The sequence below is a fragment of the Artibeus jamaicensis genome, unplaced genomic scaffold, assembly GCF_021234435.1.
Source record: "Artibeus jamaicensis isolate MK-2021 breed Jamaican fruit bat unplaced genomic scaffold, CSHL_Jam_final scaffold_474, whole genome shotgun sequence".
Taxonomy (NCBI): domain Eukaryota; kingdom Metazoa; phylum Chordata; class Mammalia; order Chiroptera; family Phyllostomidae; genus Artibeus; species Artibeus jamaicensis.
This window is the reverse complement of record NW_026522046.1, coordinates 25,183,321-25,210,309: the sequence shown is the minus strand read 5'-3', so window position 1 is coordinate 25,210,309 and position 26,989 is coordinate 25,183,321. Positions and strand designations below refer to the sequence as shown.

Genomic DNA, 26,989 nt, shown 5'->3' with positions numbered 1-26,989 from the left:
CCTCTTTATTTTTCTCACAATGCTGCATACCTATTTTGCACATTGCTGGTTTCAGTAATAGATTAATACAGAACTTGGGATCTTTCAAAAGGAAAGACAGATTTTGCTTTTTTTTTTTTATGCCATCACAGTGACTACTGTGCATTGATCTCAAGATAAAAAATGCACATTAGCAAAGCTGGGAAGCAGGGATGTGGAGTTTGATGCAGTCTTCTGTATGACCAATAAAACATAATTTGTGAGAATGTTACTTTTAGAAGTTGAACACATAGTAGACACACAATAAAACTCTCTGATTTGTTATGAAGAATTCTGTGGCCTTAAAGATGTGGATTTCCTAGAACTATTTGGTATAGGAATTAAATCATAGAAGTTATCAATGGTAATAAAAGCAGAACTCACAGTTCAATGATCTTTGTTCTTGTTCCTTGAACTACAAAGGAGAAGTTTGTGTCTTTGGGTCTTTGTGTCTGGCACATAGCAGATGTTTCACGAGCATTTCTAGAGTGAATCTATAACAGAAAATGTTTATCATATCCTCCCGGTGGCTTTCCCAGAGACAATATGTCCTCAGTTCTACTGTCAGAGATTTTAAAGTGCCCTGTGGTTTGGGATGGAAAGAAACTGACCTGTGCAATCCAGGCAGCAGAAATGAGGGATACAGCTAGCACAGAGGACTGGGGACAGGGAGCAGGGAGTGACCCACGAGTTCCAAGTTTGCCAAAATTCTCAACTTACAAACCCCTGCATCAGGCAGGGGCTCATCTCACCCTTTCTTTCCAGGGTGGGACAAAATTGAGATCGTGCTTATCAAATGCATGGTTATCAGATACTTTTATAGCTAATGCACATGTGTGCACAGGATTGAGGGGTCCACTCATTTCCTTGGGTATTTCTGGTTTGTAGGTAATGTTACAATGTTTCAAAACTGTTTCAGTGAAAAACAAGGCACCTCACAGGCTTAGAGTTAAGGCATCCTCCATACTGACTCTTAAATCTGGTATTTAGTCTTATGACAAGAATTGAGCCTGACGGTGATACTGTGCAGTGATGCCTGTATGGGGCTGAATTCATTACCATCTTTACACCTGAAAGAGAAAAGGATCCAAGCAGGTACTTGCGAGATGGCAGGCTTGACAGGCCTGTCTTCTGATATAAAGCATAATCATATTGGTCTGTCTCTATTGATATTGCTCTGTAGACAGATAGTCTACTTTTAGAATATCCTGTAGCGGAAACTGTATGTCCCAGGTTACTACATGATTTGCTCAGTTAGGGGTGTTATGTTAAGATGTACTCATTTTCTTGAGAGTGGGAGTTAAGTGCTGGGGTGCGTGATGCGTATCACCACTAAGGGTCTGAAACAGCATCACTCTGTTACTCTCTATCTCTTTGTCTTCATCACTTTCCCATATTATTTATGTTTTTATTCCTCACACTGGAAAGTAAGGTCCACACAGGCAGGGACTTTGCCTGCCTGTTCACCATTGTTCTGTGGTGTCTAGAACAGTCCCTGGCCTTCGACAAGCACTTAAAACATTCATTGAATATTAAACAGTACGTGTGGCAGTCCTAAGCCCAAGCATAAGTGTCTTTGCTTTGATTATTTCTTTTCTGTGCACTGCCTCAAATTGTTTAGCTGTTGCTCTGATCTGGAGCCATCCCTTGGGGTCCAGTGGTGCGGTTCAGCTGACTCCACAGCCCATTCTTCTTTCCAATATGGCTTCCTCCCAGACAACTCCACAAATAGCTCATCCTTCTTGCCTCTGGTGATCTCAGCTTGGCTGAGATCAATAGATAGCTCTTGTATTTTAGCTACCTCCCCTATCAGACATACAAATTATCGTTGTGACTGGAATAACCCTTCTCTTGGCTAAGGACCCCCTCTCTTGGTTTATAACTTATCCCTCCATGTTGGTCCTCTTGGAGTTTCTGTACTCAGGGTTTTTAACAGCTCCTTAAATGTTAATGAAAACTGGAAGAACACAGTGAGTAAGTGCCTCACTTCGAGGCAGTGAGTTCGCACAAACCTCTGTGGTTCAAACCACAGAGTCAGCACTTGCCGGTTTGTGCACTTGGGCAAGTTACTTAGACTCCTTACCACTCGGGTCAGTCATCTGTAAATGGGGGTGGATGGTAATATCTGCCTCACATAATGACATAGACTAGGCATTCAGTGGCCATTGCTTGTCATTGTTACTAGTAACTTTGTCTATACATGCCTCTTTAGGCTTACGTATTGGCTGACTCTTTACACCCATCTTTCACAGGCCCCACTGGATTTAAAGTTAAGAATCATCTAACGAAAGCTGGGCCACCTTGCCTCCCTGCCCAGGTGTCCCACCATGTCCATAACCTGGGGATTGCCCACCCACGGATGGCATGAGACAGCAACATTTAAAAAGACACCTGTTGACAGGGCCAAAGTTTACGTTATAGGAATGCTAATTTTTATTTAACAAGTAATGACTTTTTTAAAATACCAATTTCTACTATCAGTAGGATTTCATTAACAATATTTTAACTCTCCCAAAATCTAGAAAGGAAAAAATTGTGGGATGCAGAATGTAAAGTCCTTCTCAAAATAGAACATCCAGCAACCACACCTGCCCAGTGCCAGTGGATAAAGTTATATCCACCAGTGGATATATGAATCTATATCTTTATCCATTAACTGCCTTTGTCTTGTTGTCCTTATTTTGCTGGGTACCTGTGAAAATCTAGTGCAGACAAGCATTGGTCCACCTCCTGGCATTTGAAATCCCTTCTCTTTTTTAAAAAAATTTATTTTATTGATTATGCCATTACAGTTGTTCTATTCCCCCCTTCATTCCCTTCCACCCTGCACACCCCCTCCTCCACCATTTCCCCCCTTTAGTTTATGTCCATGTGTCACAAGTTCTTTAGATTCTATATTTCCCATACTAATCTTGCCCTCCCCCCATCTATTTTCTACCTACCGTCTATGCTACTTATTTTCTGTACCTTCTCCCCACTTCTCCTCCTCCCATTCCCCTGTGCTAACCCTCCATGTGATCTCCATTTCTATGGTTCCACTCCTGATCTATCTGTCCTCCTAGTTTGCTTTTGTTTTAGGTGTGGTTGTTAATAACTGCGAGTTTCTTGTCCTTTCACTGTTCATATTTTTTATCTTCTTTTTCTTAGATAAGTCCCTTTAACATTTCATATAATAAGGGCTTGGTGATGATGAACTCCTTGAACTCGACCTTATCTGAGAAGCACTTTATCTGCCCTTCCATTCTAAATGAAAGCTTTGCTTCTCTAGCATGCCCAAACTGTCTCCAGCTATTCCTTTAAAATCTTGCAGGGAAGTTTCTGTAGCCTCCTTTGAAAACTGTTTTCACGGTCAGTGGTACTCTCTGCTAGAAATATTTATCTCATATGAAATCTTATAATACTAATGTTGTAACTTGTGACTTGGTTTAATTCATTTAATATTTCCTCACTGCCAAATAATAGATCTATATCCACATACTTGACATTTTGCTTGCATAATCCACATTGAGTTGGGATATACCCACTATCTTGGATATTCCAGATAAAATCTGTTCATGGGCCCTGGCTGGGCTGCTCAGTTGGTTAGAGCATTGTCCCAGTAAGCCAAGATTGTGGGTTTGATCCCTGGTCAAGGCACATACAAGACTCAATCAACCAATGAAAGAACAACCAAGTTGAACAATAAGTAGAATAACCAAGTGATGTTTCTCTCTCTAAAAAATAAAAAATAAATAAATAAACACTTTTTAAAAAAATGTGTTCACAAACCAGAATTTTTTTCTTTCACACATAATTTTAAGATTTTGCTCCCACCAGCTGGCTTCACCCATAATGCCTTTACCCTAGAACATCCAGAAGAGATAAGACACAATCACCAAAAAGGTTAAATAATGCAAGAGGTAATAACTATTCAAACAAAAATATAAGGAATGTCACAATACAGCATATGATTAATTGCAAAATTAAATGACATTGAAAAAGCTATGCTTTAGTAGCCCAAAAATTAACCGGCACTTGGAATGTCTGTATTAATTTGTTTATAAAGAAACACATTACTACCTTCACTTCATTTTTCAGATATCCCTGTTTATTTCTATTCCAAATCTCTGATTCTTGTCTAATTCCTCAACGTAGCAGGAGTCTTAGAACCATCATCTTCAGCATCTCCCCCTTTTTTCTGTCTTGAGTCTTTCCAACTCCTTTGATGAACCTCCACTTCTTAAGTGCACCTGATATAATGATTTTCAACACACACCACCTCATACTTGTTACATCCTCTATAATTTTTCAGACTCCCAATTATTAGCTTGCTAAATGGCCCTTTTCCAGCTGGTTTTGGGCTCCCATAAGGATATCACCAATCTCTTCTTCCTTGAATAAATAACCCTCACCCACCAGTCAAGGCCCACCACACTTATTCTCATTTCACATATCTAATAATGATGATTTTGTTACTAGTCTACAGTAATTTTTAAAACTAAATGGCAATTTTTAACACTGGCTCAAGAGTCAGAAGACCAAGGTGTAAGTCCTGAAGAGCCTCACATCAGCTGACTTTGAACAAGTTTCTGATTCATTGAAAATCACAGAGTAAAATAGTGATTCTAAGAATTGGTACTTTTAACTTTCATTGCCTGATCAAATAAAACACTGGCAACCCCATGAAGTAGCCTCTGTCCCTAACAACAACAATAATAATAAGAGAAGGTAACAGCCTATCTTCTGAAATATTGCTGATTCAGTCTACATGTTTGACAACTCCTAGTTTAGCAGACATGATGAGAAATATGGGTGGGAAGGTGATGTATGTCAGCTTTTATTGGATAGTGTTTAACTTTAAATATAGTGGAACATGAAAGAGATGGGTCTGGAGAGTCAGCAATTGGTGAAGCCCTGGGAGGTATGTTTTTACACAAACTACTAATGACAATGCTAGGTAAGTTATAGAGTGCAACCAAACTGATGCAGCAACAAATGAGATGATGAGGTGACTGCACTTTGAAATCTCTAAATTTTACATAAATAAGTCTGTCATACTGCGATTCTGCAGCTGATTGCATCCTACTAATGTTTCAAAGGACAGCCTAGTGCTTTTGACAGTAATGGAAGAGGAGCAATAGCATCTGGGTCTAGGTCGTTCCCTGACCCTTATTACAGGAGGAGTTTGTTCTGGGATTTTGTATTTTTATCTGAAAACATAGGGATCCCCCAAAATTTAGTATCTACTATAAAAATAATATGTCAACAAATTGGACAATCTAGTATAAATAGGTGAATCACTAGAAACATTTCCTAAGTCTGAATCATGAAAAAATAGAAAATCTGAACAGACCAATTACTAGTAGGAAGATTGAATCAGTTATCTAAAACTTGCCAACAAATAAAATTCCAGAATCAGATGGCCTCACTGGTGAATTTTGTCAAACATTTAAAGAGGAATCAATACCAACACCTCTCAAATACTTCAAAAAAAAAAAGGAGGAACACTTCCAAACACATTTTGTGAGTCCAGCATTAACCTGATATGAAAACTAAACAAAGACACTGCAAGAAAAGAAAATTACAGGCCAATAGTCCTGATGAACATAGATGCAAAAATTCTCAATAAAATATTTTTAACAAAATGTTAAAAAGGTCATACACCATGATCAAATGGGGTTTGTTCCAGGGATGTGAGGCTGGTTCCTCATCTTCAAATCAATCAGTGTAATAAACCACATTAACAAAATGAAGGATAAAAATCACATACTCATATCAATATATACAGAAAAGGCATTTGGTAGAATTTAACATTCATTAGTGAGAAAAACTCTCGACAAACTGAGTACAGAGGGAATGCACCTCAACATAATCAAGGCCATTTATGACAAGCCCAAAAGTAACATCATACTCAGTGGTGAAAAGCTAAAACCTTTTCCTCTAAGATCAGAAGCAAAATACAGAGGTTCACTCTTGGCCCTTTTGTTCAACATAGCACCAGAAATCCAAGCCAGAGCAATAGATAAGAAAAAGAAATAAAAGGCATTCACATCAGAAAGGAAGAAGTGAGACTGTCTCTATTTGCAGGAGACATGATATTATATATAGAAAACATTAAAGATTCCAGCAAAAAAAATTTTAGAACTAGTAAACAAATTCAGTAAAGTTGCAGGGTACAAAATCAATATACAAAAATTTGTTGAATTTCTGTATACTAGCAATGAACTACCAGAAATAGAATTTTTTTAAAAAAGATTCCATTTTCTATTGCATCAGAATAATAGAATACCCAGGAACAAATTTAACCAAAAAGGTGAAAGATGTGTACACTGAAAATGGTAAGACACTGATGAAGAGAAAAGGGAAAAGACACAAATAAACAAAATGCCATTCTGTACTCAGTCAGTGGAAGAACTGATATTTTAAGATGTCCTAAGACAATCTAGAGATTCAGTGCAATCCCTATCAAAACCCCAATGGCATTTTTTATAGAAATAGATACACAAGCCTACAATTTTATGAAACCACAAAAGACCTCTAATAGCCAAAGAATTCCTGTGAAAGAACAAAGCTGGAGGCATCATGCTTCTTGATTCTTCTCTCTGTATATATGATGGAAAATATATGTAAGTCCACTGTACATATACAGTGGAGATTATTCAGCCATGAGAAAGAAGGAAATCCTTCCATTTGCTCAAGGGCATTATGCTAAGTGAAATAAGCCACACAGAGAAAGAAAAATATTGCATATGCAGAATTTTTTATTTTTTTAAGTTATAGGAAAGAAATATAGAGTAGGAAAGTGATTGCCAGAGACCTGGGGGTGGGGAAAGTAGAAAGAGGCTGGTAATAGGATGCATTCTCAGCTAGAAGATGAATTGGGTTTGAGGATCTAAGGTAAAACAGGCTGACTGTAGTTGATAACACTGTTTTGTAAAATAGAAATTTGCTAAGAGAATAGAACTTAAGTGTTCTCTCACACACACAAACATGAACATGTAAAGTGACAGGTGTGTTAACCAAATGGGGACAACTTTTCACAATGTATACATATATTAAATCACCTGATTTACATGAAATCTCTTACTATTTTATGTCAATTATACCTCAATAAAGTTGAATTTAAAAAAAATTTAATGATAGTTACAATTCATTTTTAGGTGTTTTATCCATTGTCTTCAGTGAAAACCTATTAAATACCTTCATCTCTTCCTCCATTAAAAACATTAGTGTGGCATTGCTTTTATTTATTTCAATAATTTATTTAACCAACATCCAAAATATACCTTTGCCAATGAAATGATAAATAATATAAATGTGCTACTCAAGAATTTTATTCAATAATGGCAACTTAGCAATATTGTAATACTGGCAATGCCTTGTGTTATATATCACTTGTCAGTTGTACAAGTGCACGCTCTTTCTAACTTCAAGAATAGAGATTTGGGCCCTGGCTGGTGTAGCTCAGTGGATTGAGCACAGGCCTGTGAAGCAAAGGGTCGCTGGTTTGATTCCCAGTCAGGGCACATGCCTGGGTTGCAGACCAGGTCCCCAGTAGAGGACACATGAGAGGCAACCACACATTGACGTTTCTCTCCCTCTCTTTCTTCTTCCCTTCGCCTCTTTCTAAAGTAAATAAATTAATTAATTAAATATTTTAAAAAAGAATAGAGATTTGGCATTTCAGGGAGATAAGTGATTAATCTTATGTATATATAACCTAAATAGGTTGATCACCTATAGCTAAGGATCCTACTGTAGAGAGAAAAAATAAAACAAATGTGTTTGATATTATTTATATGCAAACATATTTAGGTATTTTAAAAGAAATGCCATATAGCTTTCACATTCATGGATAACTGCCCCCCCAAGTGATACTCGTCATGAATATAAATAAAACTGAAGACACAATTTTGTTTCTTAAATAACCCAAGGGAAGAGAAATGAAAAGTGATTCTCACATCCAAATGTGCTGTCTGGACAATGACAAACACATGCACATTTTAAATATTCAATACATGTGGAGTGGGGTTAGCCAGTTAAAATATTAAGATTGATTTATTTCATTTTATTTTTCTTGCAAGTAATCAACTGGCCCTAGACATAATCAATGAGCAATTTACAGGTAAACAAAATCATTCTTTTCAACCATATTCACACTCCTGAAAACCATCTCTGAGTGAGCCATGTTAGAAAAAAAATCAGACTCAAGCTAAGAAGCCTGAGTTCCATATTTTCCAGATATTAGCTGTATGACTTTAGGCAAAATGATCTCTTCTTTAGGCATCAGTTTCTCCACACATACATACTTTTAATGAATGTGATCATGCTAAAATCTAAATCAAATACTAAGTCACTACTCTGCTCAAGACCCTCCGCAAAATGGATTTCAGTTGGGATAAAGATTATAGTTTTTCAATAATATTCAAGGCTGTAGCTCTGACTCCTCACCTTTCCTCTGACTTTCACTTTTACTATTTCTCACTCACTCCATCCCAGCCACACTGGCCTCCAGGACACCAGGCATACTCCCTGGTTCTTTGCCTGTTATTTATTTGGTTCACTTCCTTTCTTTCTTGTCTTTATTTAAATGTCACATTCTCAATGAATCAGTCATCTCAACACAACTTATGTGCCCTTCTCTGCTTGATTTTTCTCCAATGCATTTATAATTATCAAACATACTATACACTTGAATGGCTTGTCTGGCATATCATCTGTCTTTTTTCATAGAATGAACCCTCCACAAGAGCAGGGATTTTAGTTTGTTTTGTTCAGTGTTGCATCTCCAGCACCTAGAATCAGAACTTCACCAATATCTATTGAATAAATAAATATTTCATATTTTTCCTGAGCACATGTATCTTGCCTTATGTCATGGTGGTTGAAAGGATCCAAAGGTGAATAAAATTGCAGTCCTCACCATTAGGGAGGTCACAATCTACAGATGTGATTAAAATTTTGCCAAAGAGCTGGGTAGCTTTAATAAGAAATATAACTACAAAGAGTATTGGTAACATGGAGGTGGGAGCATAAAACTCTTATGGAGACAGGTAGGTTTCATAGAGGAAAGGGTATTCAAGCTGAGATGTGTGGCATTCTATTATTTAGATAAAGCCAGAAGGATAAAGGGGAGAAAGAAGTTGAGTATAAAGGAATTTCCTGCATCACAGAATTTCTGAAGTTAAAAGAAACAGTGCAGCCTTGACTGGTGTTCCTCAGTGGGTTGAGCATCATCCTGCAAACTGAAAGATCACTGGTTGGATTCCCAGTCAGGGCACATGACTGGGTTGTGGGCCAGGTCCCCAGCTGGGGGTGTGCAAGAGGTGACCGATGTTTCTCTCCCTCCCTTTCTCCTTCCCTTCCCCTATCTTGAAGAATACATAAATAAACTGTTTAAAGAAAAAAGAAACAGTGATCTTTCTTTTTCTTTAAAAGAAACATCACAGATGAGAATAAGTCTACCAAGACATGATCTTCTTGGGGAGGAGAGGTGGCTAATCGCTCAAAGAGGAAGGGCCAGGAGCCTGTTCTTCAGTGGGCTTTTATTGGGTTCAGTTTGCACAGAAATACAGGTAAAGTTCATCAGTCATTGTCAGGCAGAAAGGATCAAACAACAGATAACATTCAAAGAACTATGCGGGCTTATTCTGAGTCAGGGTTAGTTAGCTAAAAGGCTATAAAACTTTGGGAAACAAACTCATTCCCTGCTTGGACCCTTATCAGAAAATTGAGGGTATTAGCAAAGCAGGTTTCGCGGGATTTTATGCATTCTGTTTTAGGCCTGATTGTGCCAGGGAACCACCCATTCCTGCCCAGAGCTGCACCACCCTTCAATGTTGTTTTAGGCTTACATCAGGCAGGGGAAGTAAGGCAGCCAAGAGATTAGAAGATTTTTCACAGACAAAATGAGGACTTAGGCTATGTCAAAGCCTAGGGGTGAGAGTCCACCACCCCCTTTTTCTATGGCCCCCAAGTCTTTCCCAGAGGGCCCCTTTGTGACCATGCCTGTTTTAGGTTGTCCCTCCCTTGAGGAATCTTACCTGTCATTGTATAACTGGTCATCCGCTCAGGACCAAGCAGAGTGAAGTAAAAGAGGGCAAAGGCAATGCCCCTGCCAGGAGATAAGCTTTTTCTCCTTAGTGGCTTATGGTCCCAAGGTCTCTTTACTCAGCCTTAGCCATGGGGCATTATAGCTTCTGAAACCAGGCAGGGCAGTTCCCAACAACAGTGTATATTGAAGTGTTTTACAACTACCTGTGTTAATTTTCCTTTTTCCATTGGCGTCATCTCACAGAATATCCCATGACACCACTTAATGGCAAAAAAGCAATCATACATGTTTGAATTTTACTGGAACAGATCATCAAAATTGAGATATCCATACTGGTTAAAGAATATATGTCAAAGAATATATGAAATATTTAGCATGCCTAAGCCTTTTTAAAACCTGTTTTTCAGTAATTAAAATCTGTTATCTCTAACTTCTCAGGCTGAGTACAAATTAAGTAGGACACTCTGAAAAAAAATTAGTCTTAAAAAAGCCATGCTATATTTCTCAAGTGTACAAATTGTTAATTAGAATCAGGAAGTGAACAGAAGGGGTTTAAAATAAAGACCTTCAATTTCAAATTAAAACTGAAAATGGACCATGCTTGTCACTGGCATTAAAAAAAAGCTAAGAATTATGGGAGCTGAAAAGGAAGTTGAGAATTTTTGAGATAATTATTGACTAAAATGTATAGTTTGCATTTTTTTTAGTAGGCAATTTTGAATATATTTTAGAATGAGATAACTTTTAGAGGATGTGAGTAATGATTTATTTTTTAATTTTTACATTTCCTTTAATTTTTGTTTTTACATTATACTCAAGCTTTGTTTACTTTGGCATAAATTGCATTTTGTTTTCCAATTATTTAGATTAGGGGTCAGCAGATTATACCCTTCAGACCAAATCTGTACCTAAAAATATTTTAAAATACTAAAAATATTTTTAAATGCTAAAAATATTTTTACCTTTTAAAATAATTTAGAAAAGTCAAAAGAGCAATCATGTTTGTGAAATATAAAATTTTATGATATTCTGATTTTAATGGGATAGTGTTGTAGATTATCAGGGGTGGTTCACTCCTGGGGTAGTTGTTTTTCTTGTTGGTTACCTTCAAAATATTTGGGAGTTGTTACATCTCTGACCAGTTGCACAGTAAAAGGCTCTCCGAGGAGAAGGAGGTGGTGAATTTGCATCTTTCTCTTGTGTGACTGCCCTGACTGGGTCTTTCATGGGACTGGTGAGCGCTCCCTTGTTCTTCTATCCAGCTGACACTGCACTCTGAACTCCTGGTACAGGCAGCACTTTCAGGAATCCACCTCTGAGCTCTCCCAGGCAGGAACACAGGTAATTGAAAGCAGCTCTGGAAGCTGGATCTGTTCACTATCATCTGTTATTATCACCTAGACACAGCCTTCTGTGAAGGCTTGGTATCTGAGAAGTCTGCCTCTAAAGTTTCAGTGGCAATTAATAATGTCCACACCTAAATCAAAATCCCTGCTGCTGCTCTTGTTGGTAATATAAGGTTCTTCCTGTTTCATAAATTAGTTGATAACTGTCTCTTCTTCTCTTTTTGAGTGAAAGGATTTTAATTACACAGTGTTCGGAAGCACAAAGCTTCATCTATCCCCTAGCAGACAATGGAGGCTCGTGATAAAAGCACATTAAACCTTCATTGAGGCTGTTTACACATTTGTAACAGTGGCTGTGGTCGTCTCTGATAGCAGGGACAATGTGTCAAAACCTTAGGATGTTCTTTTCATTAGCCAATGATTTTATAGCCTGTGGTAGCTTTTTAACTATCCATGTGTAAAATGGAGTGATATAACTTGAAATTAAAGAATTAAGCTGTTTTAATTTCCCCAACAGATATTTGGGGCTTTCATCTGATTTGGAAGATTCAAGTTGACTTTGGAACAGTGTATTGATAGTCCCTATTAGTTGGCACAAACCACAGCGCATGCTGGAAACTTCCATAGGCTTTTTTCCTTACCCCTTTATTGGGGGTATGGCAACCATAGAGGTGGTGCTAAACCCAAACAAATGACAAGAAAAATCACCTAATCCCCTAGGGGGAAAGATGGAATAGGAAGGAGAAATGAAATGTGGAGACAGAACTCTCTGGGAAAGCAAAGAGATGTGTGATCTTATCTGAGCTGTACTACGTAGAAGGTATTGTGGATTTACCCTTGTTACTTAATCTCTAACCACAGTTTCCTCATCTGTCAAATGGAAGTCATAACATCTGCCTTGTTCAGAGGATCAATGAGATAATGTCTATGACAGTGCTGTGCCCAGTCACTGGTTGAGTAAATGGTGCTCAGCAAATCTGGAGTTCTTCAGTTGTTTGCTCATGGGCAACCTGTGGCAGAGCTGTCTGATCTCTTCTTATCTCTTCCAAGAAAACTGCATGAGAAAGGCAAGAATGCTGTGGGCTATTTGAATGCCCTAAATATCATTGTTTTCTAGCAGGAAACCACAAATGAAGTTTTTGCATTTATATTGGTGGGTTTTTTGTTTGTTTAGATTTTATTTATTAATCTTTAGAGGGGAAGACAAGGAGAGAGGGAGAGAAATATCAATGTATGGTTGCCTCTCATGTGTCCCCTGCTGGGAACTGGCCTGCAACCCAGGCACATGCCCTGACTGGGAATTGAACCACAATTCTTTGGTTCGAAGGCCTGTGCTCAATCCACTGAGCTACACCAGCCAGGGCTGAAGTTTTTGCATTTATAAGTCTAGTTTGATGCCTAAGATGTGGATATAATTTATAATTTGAACTCAAATCCAATTTAACCAACTAATGTTAAAGAAAATACAGAAGAAAGGAGACATTTTAAAAACATACATATCTACTTTGAAATAGTGGGTCAAGTTTCCATGAGTTTCAGAAACTCTTTGGAAATATTTGCAAAGTTCTCTCATTGTGACCATTAGAGATTGGCAATCCTGAGATCCTGAGGGGTGACTGACAGCGCCACCCCATGTACAAACTGGCCTGGGGTAGTCCAGTCTCCCCTCCATCAGCTCGGGCACTCTCATCATCACGTCAGGACACAGGTGCTGTTGCCTTGTTTGCAGTCATTGATGTGTTCAAGGCTGGCACGTTTTCAACTGGCGTTTCTCCTTTTCATCCAAGCAGCTAGCAATATATAGGCCTCAAAAGCTCTAGTTGTGACAAAGTTGGAGAGCTTTTTTATTTCTTCTAAAAAAATGTATTAGGATTAATGCTGCTTTGAATCTGCCAAAGATGTTATTATCGCATTATTACTATTATTATTATATTAATACTTAGAGCCTATTAATATTACTATGTTAATACCAATATATAACTTTTTGTTAAATATATAGTGGCAGTAATTAATATTTATATTTTAGATATTATGATCATGTTGCTATTTGCTTATCACTGGTCAGGTGCCAGAACTAATATTCACTGTTTTAAATCCTCACAACATCCTAGAGAGATGGAGATTATTGTCCCAAGTTTACACATCAGGAGAGTGAGGCTCAGAGAGATTTAGCAACTTTTTCAGTGCCACACAGCTGGTAAATGTCAGAGCTAGGATTCGAATTCAGTCCAGAACCCAAGCAGTTTTCATCGCATCCTGCTGCTTCTTCTTCAGAAGCTGGGCCGCGCTCTAGTAAAAGATGCGATGCGCGTGGAATTACAGGGCACAGCCATTCATAACAGAGCTCTTTCTCTCGCTGTTGCTATTTTAGTCTCTGTTAATACTGTGAATGTGCCAAATAAGCGTCGCTTTCTTATGGGCAAATTTTAACTACCTCATGAACCACATTACAAGGAGATGCTTAATTTACCACGGGTTGTTTATGAGTGCCCTTCAGTGAGGTGAATCACTTAGGGCAGTTTATTTTCACAGTATACAAGGGGTGGATTAATAAAATACCTATAGAATTCCAAAGAAACTTAGCTGACACTCAGTAGACAAAACAGATTCTGACTGATGAGAGCTGACCTTTGAACTTAAAATTAAAGAGCCCTAATTCTGGTTTGTACCCTAATGCAGATATCATTGACTTGTGTTTTACAAGACTAACTTTTTAGTAAATATATTTTTTTCTTTTACAAAATCTAAATTAAACCTTATTTACTATAGGATTTCTTTCTTCCGGATTTTTTTTACCATATTTCATTGAGGTAAAAAAATGTGGAATCATCCTTGCCATCTTTGTCCTATGTCCCATACCTAGTCCATCCAGAAACTGATGGCTCATCTTAAAGACATATAGAGAATATGAAGGCTTAGCACCTCTGTAACAATGCCATTGTTGGAGCCACCATCCTTGCTTGCCTGGATTTCCGTAACAACCTCCTAATGGGTCTCCTCGCTTCACTCCTGTCCCCATGGTGTGTTCTCAACAGGACAACCAGAATGCTCTTTTTAAAACCTCGGTCAGCAAGTCCTTCTCGGCTCATAACCTTTCATGGGCTTTCCAACTCTCTCAAGGAAAGAGGTTATGTACCCTACAGGATCTTTTTCTTGTTATTGCTTCCCTGACCTCTCTTCCTATCATACTTCTTACTCCCCCACTTCTGCCCTTAGTGTTCTTTGAGTACTTAAGCATTCTCCAACTTCTGGCCTTCACTTGTTTGCTCCATCTGCCTGAAAGCCTTCCCTAAAATCCGCGTGCCCAATGACCTCACCTCTTTCAAGTTTTTGCTCAGATGAGGCTAACCTTCCATTTTACTTACTATTGCAAACTGCCCTTTATCCTGTTCTACCTTATTTCTACCTAGCACTTACCAGCTTACTTATTGTGCCCATTGCCTGACTGCCTGATAAAATGCAAGACACATGAGAGTAGTGACCCTTGTTTTACTCACTGATCTATCTCAATGGCCTAGAAAAGTACCTGGTACATAGAAGGTGTTCAATCAATGTTTGCCGAGTGTTGAATAAATACAGGTAGGGTACCAGCATCGAGGAAGAAAAATAATGGTCCTGTCTTAGGTTTTAGCATTTGGCAGGCTACATTTTAACATTTTATAAGAATAATGAACGTTTATGAAAGTGGATAATTTCATAGTAGACAAAGCTGGTGTTGGACTATTTTAGACTAAAGTGATACTAGAATCATTGCCTGGTCTCTGACACAGGAGGCCATTTGAGGATTGTAATAGTGCTTTGGCTCTTCCTAGGATACAGAGGTTGGCCTGGCTCTTCATCTGGAGGGTTTCCTGCTCTCCAAAGGTTAGTGGATTTTCAAGAGAAACAGCAACTTTCACTTTTGCTCCTAGTTCTCTTTCTCATTGCCCGTGGTGGTAGAAGCAGCTCTTCAAAGGAGTAGTAGTATGAAATGACCAGTGCCAGTATCAACAGATATGATATATACTTTTTAGCAAAGAAGTAGTCACAGGGGCACACAAAAAAGTAAAGAAATTCAAAATAAAATTTGTCACAGCTCTAGAGTAAGAGGCCATCAACAAAAACAGTAATGAAAGAGTTGCCATCTATAGTTATAAATGATAAAAACAAGTAGCAACAAGTCCTAGTATGGACTTTGCAAGTAATGCCTACAGTCAGGTGTGTTTTTACCTTTTTGTTTTATCAGTGGAGCCAATTGTTTGACCAAACTGACCCATTATTTAGGACTTTTGTCCATTTTGCTTACATTACCTGCTTTGTAAGATGATAAAAAACAAATCAAAAAGAGGAGCAAATTAATATCAAAGATCCTGATTCAATAAATTTTTAAAAATGAAAATCAAAGAAAAAAAGGACCAAGAGATTACAGAGGCTGGAGGACTATGATTAAGAAAAAATTAAGTAAAATGTAAATAATTGAACTTTTAAAATCATGAAAATCAAATAACAGAGGGTAGGTATAGGAATATATTTTTAAAACAGTTTGTATTACAAGCAATTTAAGATAACATCTAGGTATCAGAACATGTTGCCTTATGCTGTAATAATAGGTAATCTCAAAGTCTTCATGACATAATACAACATAAATATTTTCTTGCTCTTGTGTGCATACAATGTGCTTTGAGTGTTGCCTCCGCTTCTAAGTGATCAGTTTCATCCAGGCCGACAGGCTCCTTTTGGACCTTATCCATAGCTTTCTAGGGTCCTACAGCCAGGGGAAGGAGAGCTGGAGGCTTGACCTTTAGCCATGAAATGCTTTGGCCCACAAATCAACTTCTACTCAGTGTTTCTTTTCCTTTTTTATTTTTTGGCCAAAATAAGTCACATTGCCACACCTACCTCTAAAAGAGCAGGGCGCTGTAATCTTCTATGTATAGAAATATAGAAGAACTGGCCCTGACTGGTGTGGCTTAGTGGGTTGAGAGCTGGCCTGTGAACCAAAGGGTTACCAGTTCGATTCCCAGTCAAGGCAACATGACCGGGGTTGCAGGCCAGGTCCCCAGTAGGGGGCACATGAGAGACAACCGCACATTGATGTTTTTCTCCCTCTCTTCCTCCCTTCTCCTCTCTTTAAAACATAAGTAAAATCTTTTAAAAATAGAAGAACTAGATATAGATGAACATAAGTAATAATCTCACATCACAACTTAGGTCTAAGCTATTTGACACTGAAGGCAAAACGTGAAAATGTCTTAATAGCTCTCTTTGCCTAAAAAAAGATCATACTGTTTATAAAACATAGCTCTATGTTTTATTAATGGACATCTCTTATAGCAACCTTTGACAAATATGCCAAGGTGTTGGGATCATTTATAGTTTTGTGAAGTCTGGCTTTTTGAGAAGGCATATCATCCAGATAGAGTGAATTCTGGTGTCTGTTCTGAAGAATAATCAAGTAGAGAATCTAGACTAATTAATAACTGGCATATCCTTTAGACTCTCTAGAATGTTAACTATCTAGAATTAAAAAATATATGTTTTTATTGATTTTAGAGAGAGGAGAAAGGAGAGAAAAAAGAGAAACATCAGTTTAGAGAGAAACATCAATTGGTTGCTTCCCATATGTGCCCTGATGAGGGCTTGAACCTGCAACCCTTTCATGCACAGGATGATGCTACAAACAACTGAGCAACCCGGCCAGGCCTATTTACCTAGAATTTTGATAAGAAATTATTTTAGACCTTCAAATTAAAGTCTCCAAGAAGTATTTAGTGATCAAGAAAGGATGTCCCAAATTGGTAAAAAAAAAAACAAAAACAAAAACAACTCCTATAATTCTAGATGCATGTAGCTTTATTTTGAAAGCTAAAGACTTTTTTAAATTCTTTGTGCATACATATCTTTGTTCCCTGAGCAGTAAAGGGACTAAAGGCAAAATACCAAACTACAAAAGCAGTTTGAATATACCAGGCAGAGAATCAGTCTATTTAAGGCTCCAGAGTCCCATACCATGGAGAGTTAAAGAAGTAACTGACACAAAAGATTTTTGAGATTCAGATGCAGGACACAGACACGTGCGAGATGGCTTTCTCAGCCCTAAATCTACTGTGAAGATGGACTGCCTTCGAAGCCTATAGCAACAGGACTCAGAGCTGGTGATTTCTTCATAATTAACAAGGTATAAATGGTAAGACAAACAAGACAGGGAAGAAGAAGCCAGTAAGAAGAGGAGAACACTCACACAGAAATGTGGTGACCTCCGATTATCCAAAGCTCTTTATTGAACACATTTTTGTGCTAAGACTACCTGCTGTTTTCAGTCTGCATGCTGCCTTCCCTCCTCCTAATTAAAACCAGCGGGCTAGAAGGGAAGAAAACAATTTCAAGTTCAAGTCCTCGTTTGAAAAGTTTTCAAACTGAAGATTGTAACACATTTCTCAGTGACGTTCCCCACCTCATTTCGTATGTCAGTCTTCTGGAACCAACTCAGAAAAACCTACTTATCATTAAGAATAGAGATATGGGAGTCAGCTACAGGAGCTGGGACACTGGAGACCCCTGTGCCACTGCCACAGAGATGGGCCTGGGCTCCAGGGAGTCAGCTACGGGAGCTGGACACTCCAAGCCCCTGTGACGGACCCGGGCGCCAGAGGAGTCAGCTATGGGAGCTGGGACACTCAAGGCCCCTGTGCTGCTGCCATAGCGACAGGACTGGGTGCCAGGGAGTCAGCTGCGGGCACCAGGGAGTCAGCTACAGAAGCCAGGACACTCAGCAGTGGTAGGCGACCAGTATGGGGACCACCTTGAGGACCGGTGTGAGAGTAGGTGGAGACGGAGAACATCAAGATACCTGAAGGAGTCTGCACCACTGAACTTCACAGGTATCATACCACAGAAGTTCACACCATAAACCCAGGGAGTCAGAACAGATCAATTTTAGAAGCTGAGACTAACAAGAAGAGTCTCAAACAATGGGAAGACAAAGAAACAATCCCTAAATAAAAGAAAAAGCAGAAACTTCAGAAAGAATGTTAGAGGAAATAGAGGCTAATCAACTATCAGATAGTGAATTCAAAGCACTGGTTATTACAAAGTTCAAAGAGCTCACAGTGAACTACCAGAAACTACAGGAGAACTACAATGATCTCTCTGCAAACTACATCAGCATGAAAAAGGAAATAGAAAATATCAGCAAGGGACAAGAGGAAATGAAGAATACAATTTCCGAATTGAAGAACACAGTAGAAAGTTTCAAAAGTAGGATAGATGAAGCAGAGGATAGGATTAGTGAGTTGGAGGACAAGGTAGAAAGCATCTCACAGAAAGAGCAAGAAAATGAAAAGAGGCTCAGAAAGAATGAAGAGGGATTAAGAGAAATGCAAGACAATATGAAATGTAATAATATCCGAATAATAGGAATACCAGGAGAAGAAGAACAAGGGATAGAAAACGTATTTGAAAGAGTAATGAGAGAAAATTTTCCTAATTTGATAAGAGAAAAAGTCACACAAATCCAGGAATCACAGAGTCCCAATCAAGAGGAACCCAAGGAGGCCCACTTCAAGACACATCATCATCAACATGGAAAAATTCCAAGACAAAGAGAGAATCTTAAAGGCAGCAAGGGAGAAAAAAGAAGTAACATACAAGGGAGCCCCAGTAAGGTTAGCTACTGACTTCTCAATGGAAACACTCCAAGCAAGAAGAGAATGGCAAGAAATATTCCAAGTAATGAGAACCAGAGGCCTACAACCAAGGCCACTTTACCCAGCAAGGCTCTCAATCAAGATAGAAGGCCAAATAAAGAGCTTCCGAGACAAAAGAAGTCTAAAAGAATACGCCTCCACAAAACCAGCTCTGCAAGAAATACTAAAAGGTCTGCTCTAAGGAAAGGAAGGAAAAGAGACAGATAGAGAGAAACACAAGTACAAAAATGGCAATGAATAAGTACCTATCAATAATAACCTTAAATGTAAATGGATTAAATGCTCCAATCAAAAGATACAGAATAGCTAAATGGATAAGAAAGCATGACCCGCACATATGCTGCCTACCAGAGACCCCCCCCTCAGGACAAAAGACCATCACAGACTAAAAGTGAAAGGCTGGAAACAAGTTTTCCAAGCAAACGGACAAGAAAAAAAAGCTGGGGTAGCAATTCTCATATTGGACAAAATAGACTTCAAAAAAGGGGCCATAAAGAGAGACCCAGAAGGTCACTTCATTATACTCAAGGGAAGAATCCACCAAGAAGACATTAACATCGTAAATATATATGCACCCAACATAGGAGCACCCAAATATATAAAGAAAATATTAGAGGACTTCAAGAAAGATATTGACAGCAACATGATTATAGTAGGGGATTTTAACACCCCACTGTCAAAAATGGACAGATCTTCCAAACAAAATATTAACAAAGACATTGCGGCATTAAACAACACCCTAGATGAAATGGACTTAACTGATATATATAGAGCCCTTCATCCCAAAGAAGCTAAATACACATTCTTCTCAAATGCACATGGAATATTTTCAAAGATAGACCACATGATAGGACACAAAACAAGCCTCAAAAAAATTCAAGAAAATTGAAATCATACCAAGCATCTTCTCTGACCACAAGGGACTGAAATTGGAAACCAACCCCAAAGTAAAAAACCCAAAACACCCAAAATCATGGAGACTGAATGGTATGCTATTAAACAACAAATGGGTCAAGAATGATATTAGGGAAGAAATCAAAAAGTTTCTGGAAACAAATGAAAATGATCTCATAACAACCCAAAACTTATGGAACACAGTGAAGGCAGTCCTGAGAGGGAAGTTTATAGCAATACAGGCCTACCTAAAGAAGATAGAAACATTTCAAACAAACAACCTAACCCTACGCCTGCAAGAACTCGAGGAACAACAACAAAGACAGCCCCCAGAGCAAGCAGAAGGAAGGAAATAACCAAGATTAGAGTAGAATTAAATGATATAGAAATTAAAGGCACAATTCTAAGGATCAGTGAATCCAGGAGTTAATTTAAGGCTTTAAGCCTACTTAAAGGCTTAAAATAGACAAGCCTTTAAGTAGACTCATCAAGAAAAGAAGAGAGAGGACACAAATAAACACAATCAGAAATGAAAGAGGAGAGATTACAATGGATACCACAGAAATAGAAGGGATTATAAGAAATTACTATGAAGAACTGTATGCCAAGAAATTTGAAAACCTAGGGGAATTGGACACATTTCTAGAAAAATACAATCTTCCAAAACTCAATAAAAAAGAAGCAGAAAATCTAAACACACCAAAAACAACAAAAGAAATTGAGGCAGTAATAAAAAAAACTACCATCACACAAAAGCCCTGGACCAGATGGTTTCACAGGAGAATTCTACAAAGCATTTAAGGAAGAACTAACCCCTATTCTCCACAGACTATTCCAAAAAATCCAGAAGGATGGAAAACTTCCAAATTCTTTTTATGAAGCCAGCATCAGCCTAATTCCAAAACCAGATAGAGACACAACAAAGAAAGAAAACTTCAGGCCAATATCGCTGATGAACATAGACGCTAAAATCCTCAACAAAATATTGGCAAATCGCATCCAACAATATATCAAAAAGATGATACACCATGACCAAGTGGGATTCATCCCAGGGATGCAAGGATGGTTCAACATTCGCAAATCAGTAAATGTAATACATCACAGAAGCAAAAGCAAAGACAAAAACCACATGATCATATCAATAGACGCAGAAAAAGCTTTTGATAAAGTACAATACCCATTTATGATAAAAACACTCAGCAAAGTGGAAATAGAGGGAACATTCCTCAATATAATAAAGTCCATATGTGAGAGACCTACAGCCAACATTATACTCAATGGGCAAAAAATAAAAGCTTTTCCACTACAATCAGGAACAAGACAAGGATGTCCACTTTCACCACTTCTATTCAATATAGTATTAGAAGTTTTAGCCACAGTGATGAGGCAAGAAAAGGAAATAAAAGGCATCCAAATAGGAAAGGAAGAAGCAAAACTGTCACTGTTTGCAGATGACAAGGTAGTGTACATGGAAAATCCTATAGACTCTACCCAAAAACTGCTCAAACTAATTAATGAATTTGGCAAAATAGCAGGATACAAAGTCAATATCCGGAAATCAAAGGCATTTTTGTATGCCAACAATGAATCAGCAGAAGCAGAAATCAAAAAAAAATCCCATTCAATATAGCAAAAAGAAAAATAAAATATCTGGGAATAAACCTAACTAAGGAGGTAAAAGACCTGTATGCAGAAAACTACACAGCCCTGAAGAAAGAAATCAAGGAAGACACAAACAAATGGAAACATATATCTTGTTCATGAACTGGAAGAATTAACATCATCAAAATGTCCATACTACCCAAAGCAATTTACAGATTCAATGCAATACCTATTAAAGTACCAATGGCATATTTCACAGACATAGAACAAACACTTCAAAAATTTATATGGAACCATAAACGACCCCAAATAGCAGCTGCTATTTTGAGAAAGAACAAAATAGGAGAGATCACAATACCTGATATCAAACTGTATTACAAGGCCACTGCAATCAAAACAGCCTGGTACTGGCATAAAAACAGGCACATAGACCAATGGAACAGAATGGAGAACCTAGAAATCAACCCAACTCTCTACAGTCAATTAATATTCGAGAAAGGGGGCAGTAACATAAAATGAAGTAAAGATAGCCTCTTCAACAAATGGTGTTGGGAGAACTGGACAGCTATGTGCAAAAAAATGAAACTTGAGCACCAACTTACACCATATACCAAAATAAATTCAAGGTGGATAAAAAGACTTAAATATAAGCCGTGACACCATTAAAGTCCTAAAGGAGAACATCGGCAAGAAAATCTCAGATATTTCACACAGCAACGTTTTTACCAATATGTCCCCTAGAACAAGGAATATAAAGGAAAGAATTAACAAATGGGATCTCGTCAAAATAAAAAGCTTCTGCATGGCTAAAGAAAACAGTATTAAATTAGCAAGACAACCAACTGTATGGGAAAACATATTTGCCAATGATACCTCAGACAAAGGTTTAATCTCCAAAATATACAAAGAACTTACACGACTCCACTCTAAGAAGACAACCAACCCAATTAAAAAATGAGAAAAGGACTTGAACAGAGACTTCTCCAAAGAGGACATACAGAATATCCAGAGAGAGACACATGAAGAGATGCTCAATATCTCTAGCCATCAGAGAGATGCAAATTAAAACCACAATGAGATACCACTTTACACTGGTCAGGATGGCTATCATAAACAAAGAAACCAACAACAAATGTTGGAGAGGTTGTGGGGAAAAGGGGTCCTTAGTTCATTGTTGGTGGGAGTGCAGACTGGTACAACCATTATGGAAAACAGTATGGAATTTTCTCAGAAAAATAAAAATCGACCTGCCTTTTGACCCAGCAATTCCACTGCTAGGATTATATCCTAAGAATCCTAAAACATCAATTTCAAAGAACCTATGCACCACAGTGTTCATAGCAGCACAATTCACAATAGCCAAGAGTTGGAAGCAACCTAGGTGCCCATCAGTAAATGAATGGATCAAAAAATTGTGGTACATATACACAATGGAATTCTATGCAGCAGAGAGAAAGAAGGAGCTACTACCCTTTGCAACAACATGGATGGAACTGAAAAGCATTATGCTGAGTGAAATAGGCCAGGCATTGAAGGACAAATACCATATGATCTCACCTTTGACAGGAAGCTAAACAGCAAAACAAACAAGCAAGCAGAATAAAAACAAAGACACTGAAATAGAGAACAGGGGGACAGTGACCAGAGGGGAGAGGGAAGGGAATTTAAGGGGAAAAAAGGGGAGGGATTTGGAGGAACAAATAGGAAAGATACAGGGACGAGAACTAAGGGGGGTGGAAATGGGAGTGAGGTGGGGAGCATGGGGCGGGGATGGAGCTGGGATGGGAGAAATAGACAAAAAACTGTACTTGAAAAATAACTAAATAAAATTTTAAAAAATAAAATAAAATAACAATGTCAAGATTTAAATAAATAAATAAATAAATAAATAAATAAATAAATAAAAGATTTTTGAGTATGGGTCAATCATCCTCTGCCTTTATCAGAACAAATCCCTGAAATAATACATTTTGAGCAGGATTGCTTTCTCTAAGATAAATTAGTTGCACAATACAACCCCACATAATAAAAAGAGTTAAATAGGTATGTTTAGCATTATCTATCTGATCAAAAAACATTTGCCAAAAATGAGAAATATGATTTTACCTTATTTAGTGAAGGATATAAGCATTCTTGACCGACAAACTCAGATGTCTCTTAAGGGTACCATCGAATGATTTGTTGTATCGGTGGTTGACAAACTCTTTCTTCAAAGGCCGTATATTAAATATTTTTGCCCTACCAGTCAAATGACCTTGGTTGTCACTACTCAACTCTGCCACTATGGTGCAAAACAAACTCAGTATGTAAATAAACAAGCACAAGTAAAACTGTGTGTACACAGTAGGTGGTGAGTTGGAATTGGCCCATGGGCTGAGGTATAGTTTGCTGACCCCTGCAATACACCATCATTAGAGTATGGAGTGAATGGGTATAGATGTTAAAGGGAGTGGACAGGAAAGTCATCTATCACAGTAGTTGCCATCTTTTCCCCTAATAGATCCATTTCTGAAAAAGAGAAGACCTATTAGAAATATGTAAGAAATAATTGAGATAATGGCTAAATATTTTCATTATTTCAACTGATGAAGTTCAAGAACACTCTAAGAATGTCTGGCATCACCTCCATTATTCAGGGATGTTTGGGACCCCTGGCCATGGAATAAGAAAGAAAAAGAAGTGTTGTATAGATATTAGAAAGGAGACCTAACTACCATTATTTATAAGTGGTATAATCCTTTACCTGGAATATTTAAGAGAATAAACTGAAAAACTTGTAGAATTAGCCCTGGCTGGTATAGCTCAGTGGATTGAGCACGGGCCTGTAAACCAGAGGATCACGGTTTGATTCCCAGTCAGGGCACATGCCTGGGTTGCTGGCCAGTCCCCCCAGCAGGGGACTCACGAGAGGCAACCATACATTGATATTTCTCTCCCTCTCTCTTTTCCTTCCCCTCTAAAGATAAATAAATAAAATCTTTAAAAAACACTTGTAGAATTAGAAAACCAACCATCAGGTAAACACTTAAAAAAATCAATTGCTTTGCTATATAGCAGCAATAACAATTAGAAAATGTAAAGGTAGAAAAGTTCACTCACAATAGGTCAGAAATGAAATATGCCAAGGAATAAACTTAATAAATGTGTAAAACCTAAATAACAAGACTATAAAACTTTACAGAAAGACATAAAATATTACCCAAATGATGCAGACACTGGCCCACAGTGTCCACGTCATTATGGATGAAATGAGACATTCACACGGACTACAGAGTCTGGTGGAGGAAAAGAGACAGCATGGCTTTTGCTCTCAAGGGGAGTAAAAGGCCGAGGCCCTTACCATGACTGGCCTTTATTGGGTTTCTCAGCATATTACTTGATGGTCCTCATTTACTATGCACAGGACAGGTTGCTTTAGGTGGTTACCTTTTACAGAAAACAAAGGAGAGGATGTGGGTAATGACAACACAGAAGAGGGATATTTGCAAATGAAAAGGCAATGGTGGTTGAACAAGTTACACTGGTCCTTGGAAGGTTTAGCATGGATTTTAGGAAGTTACTTTGCAGTAAATGTTTGCCACTGGGGGCTGGGCCCACACCACGCAGAATGGTCTCCTACACTCAAATAAAGGCAGTAGTGGTTGAGTTTCTGGATAAAAGATTCAATAACTTAAAATTTTCAATTTCCCCAAGTATATTTATAAATTCAGTGTAAACCCACTCCAAGTCCCTACAGGCCTTTGGTAGAACTGGATGAGGTAATTTTAGAATTCAATGAGGAGATTAAATGTAAAAGCAAAACTGAACAAAATGTGAAAAAGAATATTCAAGTGGACTTGCCTCTCCAAATATCAACTCCTATAAACCTGAAGGAGTTAAAACAATGTTGAATAGTTTCAAGAAATAAATAGTATATCAGCAATGCACAATAGAGATTTCAAAAATAGACTCATATGAAAAGATATGAATGGAGTAATAAAGGTAGTATTTCAAATTGGTGGGAAACACAAACTATTCGATTAATTTCTTGAGACAACTAGTTTATTCAACTAAAAGACATAAATTTACATTCTTCCTTCATACTATGTAAGAAGAAATAAATTCCAGATGGACTAAAAATCTAAATATATACAAATTTATAAAAGAATTATAAAAATATTTTTATAGGTTTTGGTTGGGAAGTACCCAACAAGGGTATTTCCCTTAAATACTGGATATTCTCTTAAATACTGAGATATATGACTTCAGTGAATATGTGTGTGTCATGATATTTGTCAAATATCTCAGTATAGATAATGAACAAATGGTTCATATCCCCAATATAGACAAAACACCTTAACTTGCTTAAAATTACAAAAAAATTCTTTTCAAAAGAAAATGAACAAAGTCTACATATATTGAGTGTTTTATCAAATAACAGGGACTGTTTTGAATGCTTTATGTATTTAATCTTCACAACAAGTCTATAATATATATTTTCCCCAAAGTACTAATCATTAAGAAAAGGAATATTAAAACAAAAACTTTATTAAATTGAGATTTTTTTCAAAGATGTTTAATATTGTATTAACTGCTAGCAAGGTTTGGGAATGTGGTCACATTCTAAACATTTTATTGGGAATAAAATTGGCTCAGCGTTTTTGGAGAGCAATTGGCTCTTTGGTTGCTCTTTAAAACGGTCATGCCTTTGAACCTAGTAATTTTACTTACAGGAAACTTTCCTGCACAAAAAGTAGCAAATATGTATTAAAATATATGCATAAGGATAATCAGTGAAGTATTGTTTCTAACAGAGAAAAAAAGTTGGAATAATCTAAATGTTACCAAGCATTACTCTGACAAACTTTAATTGTTTGGAAAATTGTTCAAGAGTTGGAAATGAACAAAAGAGATTACTAAGTGTTCTTTCACTAGAATGGAGATGCTGTCTAGTGGACCATGGGTTATCTTGAGTCCATAAGGCGGGTGCAGCTTTGTGTTTCTATTGACTAGGCTATTGTATAACTCAGAAAGGGTTGAAGTCAAGTTGTAGAAAATGGATATTAACACAAATGATTGTTCTCCATAGAAATACAATTGATTTCCATCCTACAGAAAAACATAACCTCAAACAGTATATTTAATTGCCCCATGGAATATTAACTCGTTTTGCACTTGTTAGCACACTCATTTCTCCATCCCTGATGGCCTATGTACATATGTTTGTTCTCTCAGTTCTCCTTAACTGAACTGGTCTAACACGTTGATGATTCCCTTATTAACTGAAGAGTTGAAAACAGGCTTTAACATGTGGTCATTTTGTATTTGCATGAGAATCAGGATTATACCTTTTTCAAAAGTATACATTAACATATTAAAGTAGTTACTTTTTATAAGACAAGACATTCTTTCATAGTATTTGCTATGACTGT

At 37.6% G+C, this 26,989-nt stretch overlaps 1 protein-coding gene across 1 annotated transcript in view; it reads left to right on the top strand.

Moving 5' to 3' along the window:
• The window catches only part of LOC119035119 (schwannomin-interacting protein 1), a 643,607-nt gene that overhangs the window by 222,509 nt on the left and 394,109 nt on the right, over positions 1–26,989 (top strand). The gene's annotated exons all lie outside the window — the stretch shown is intronic.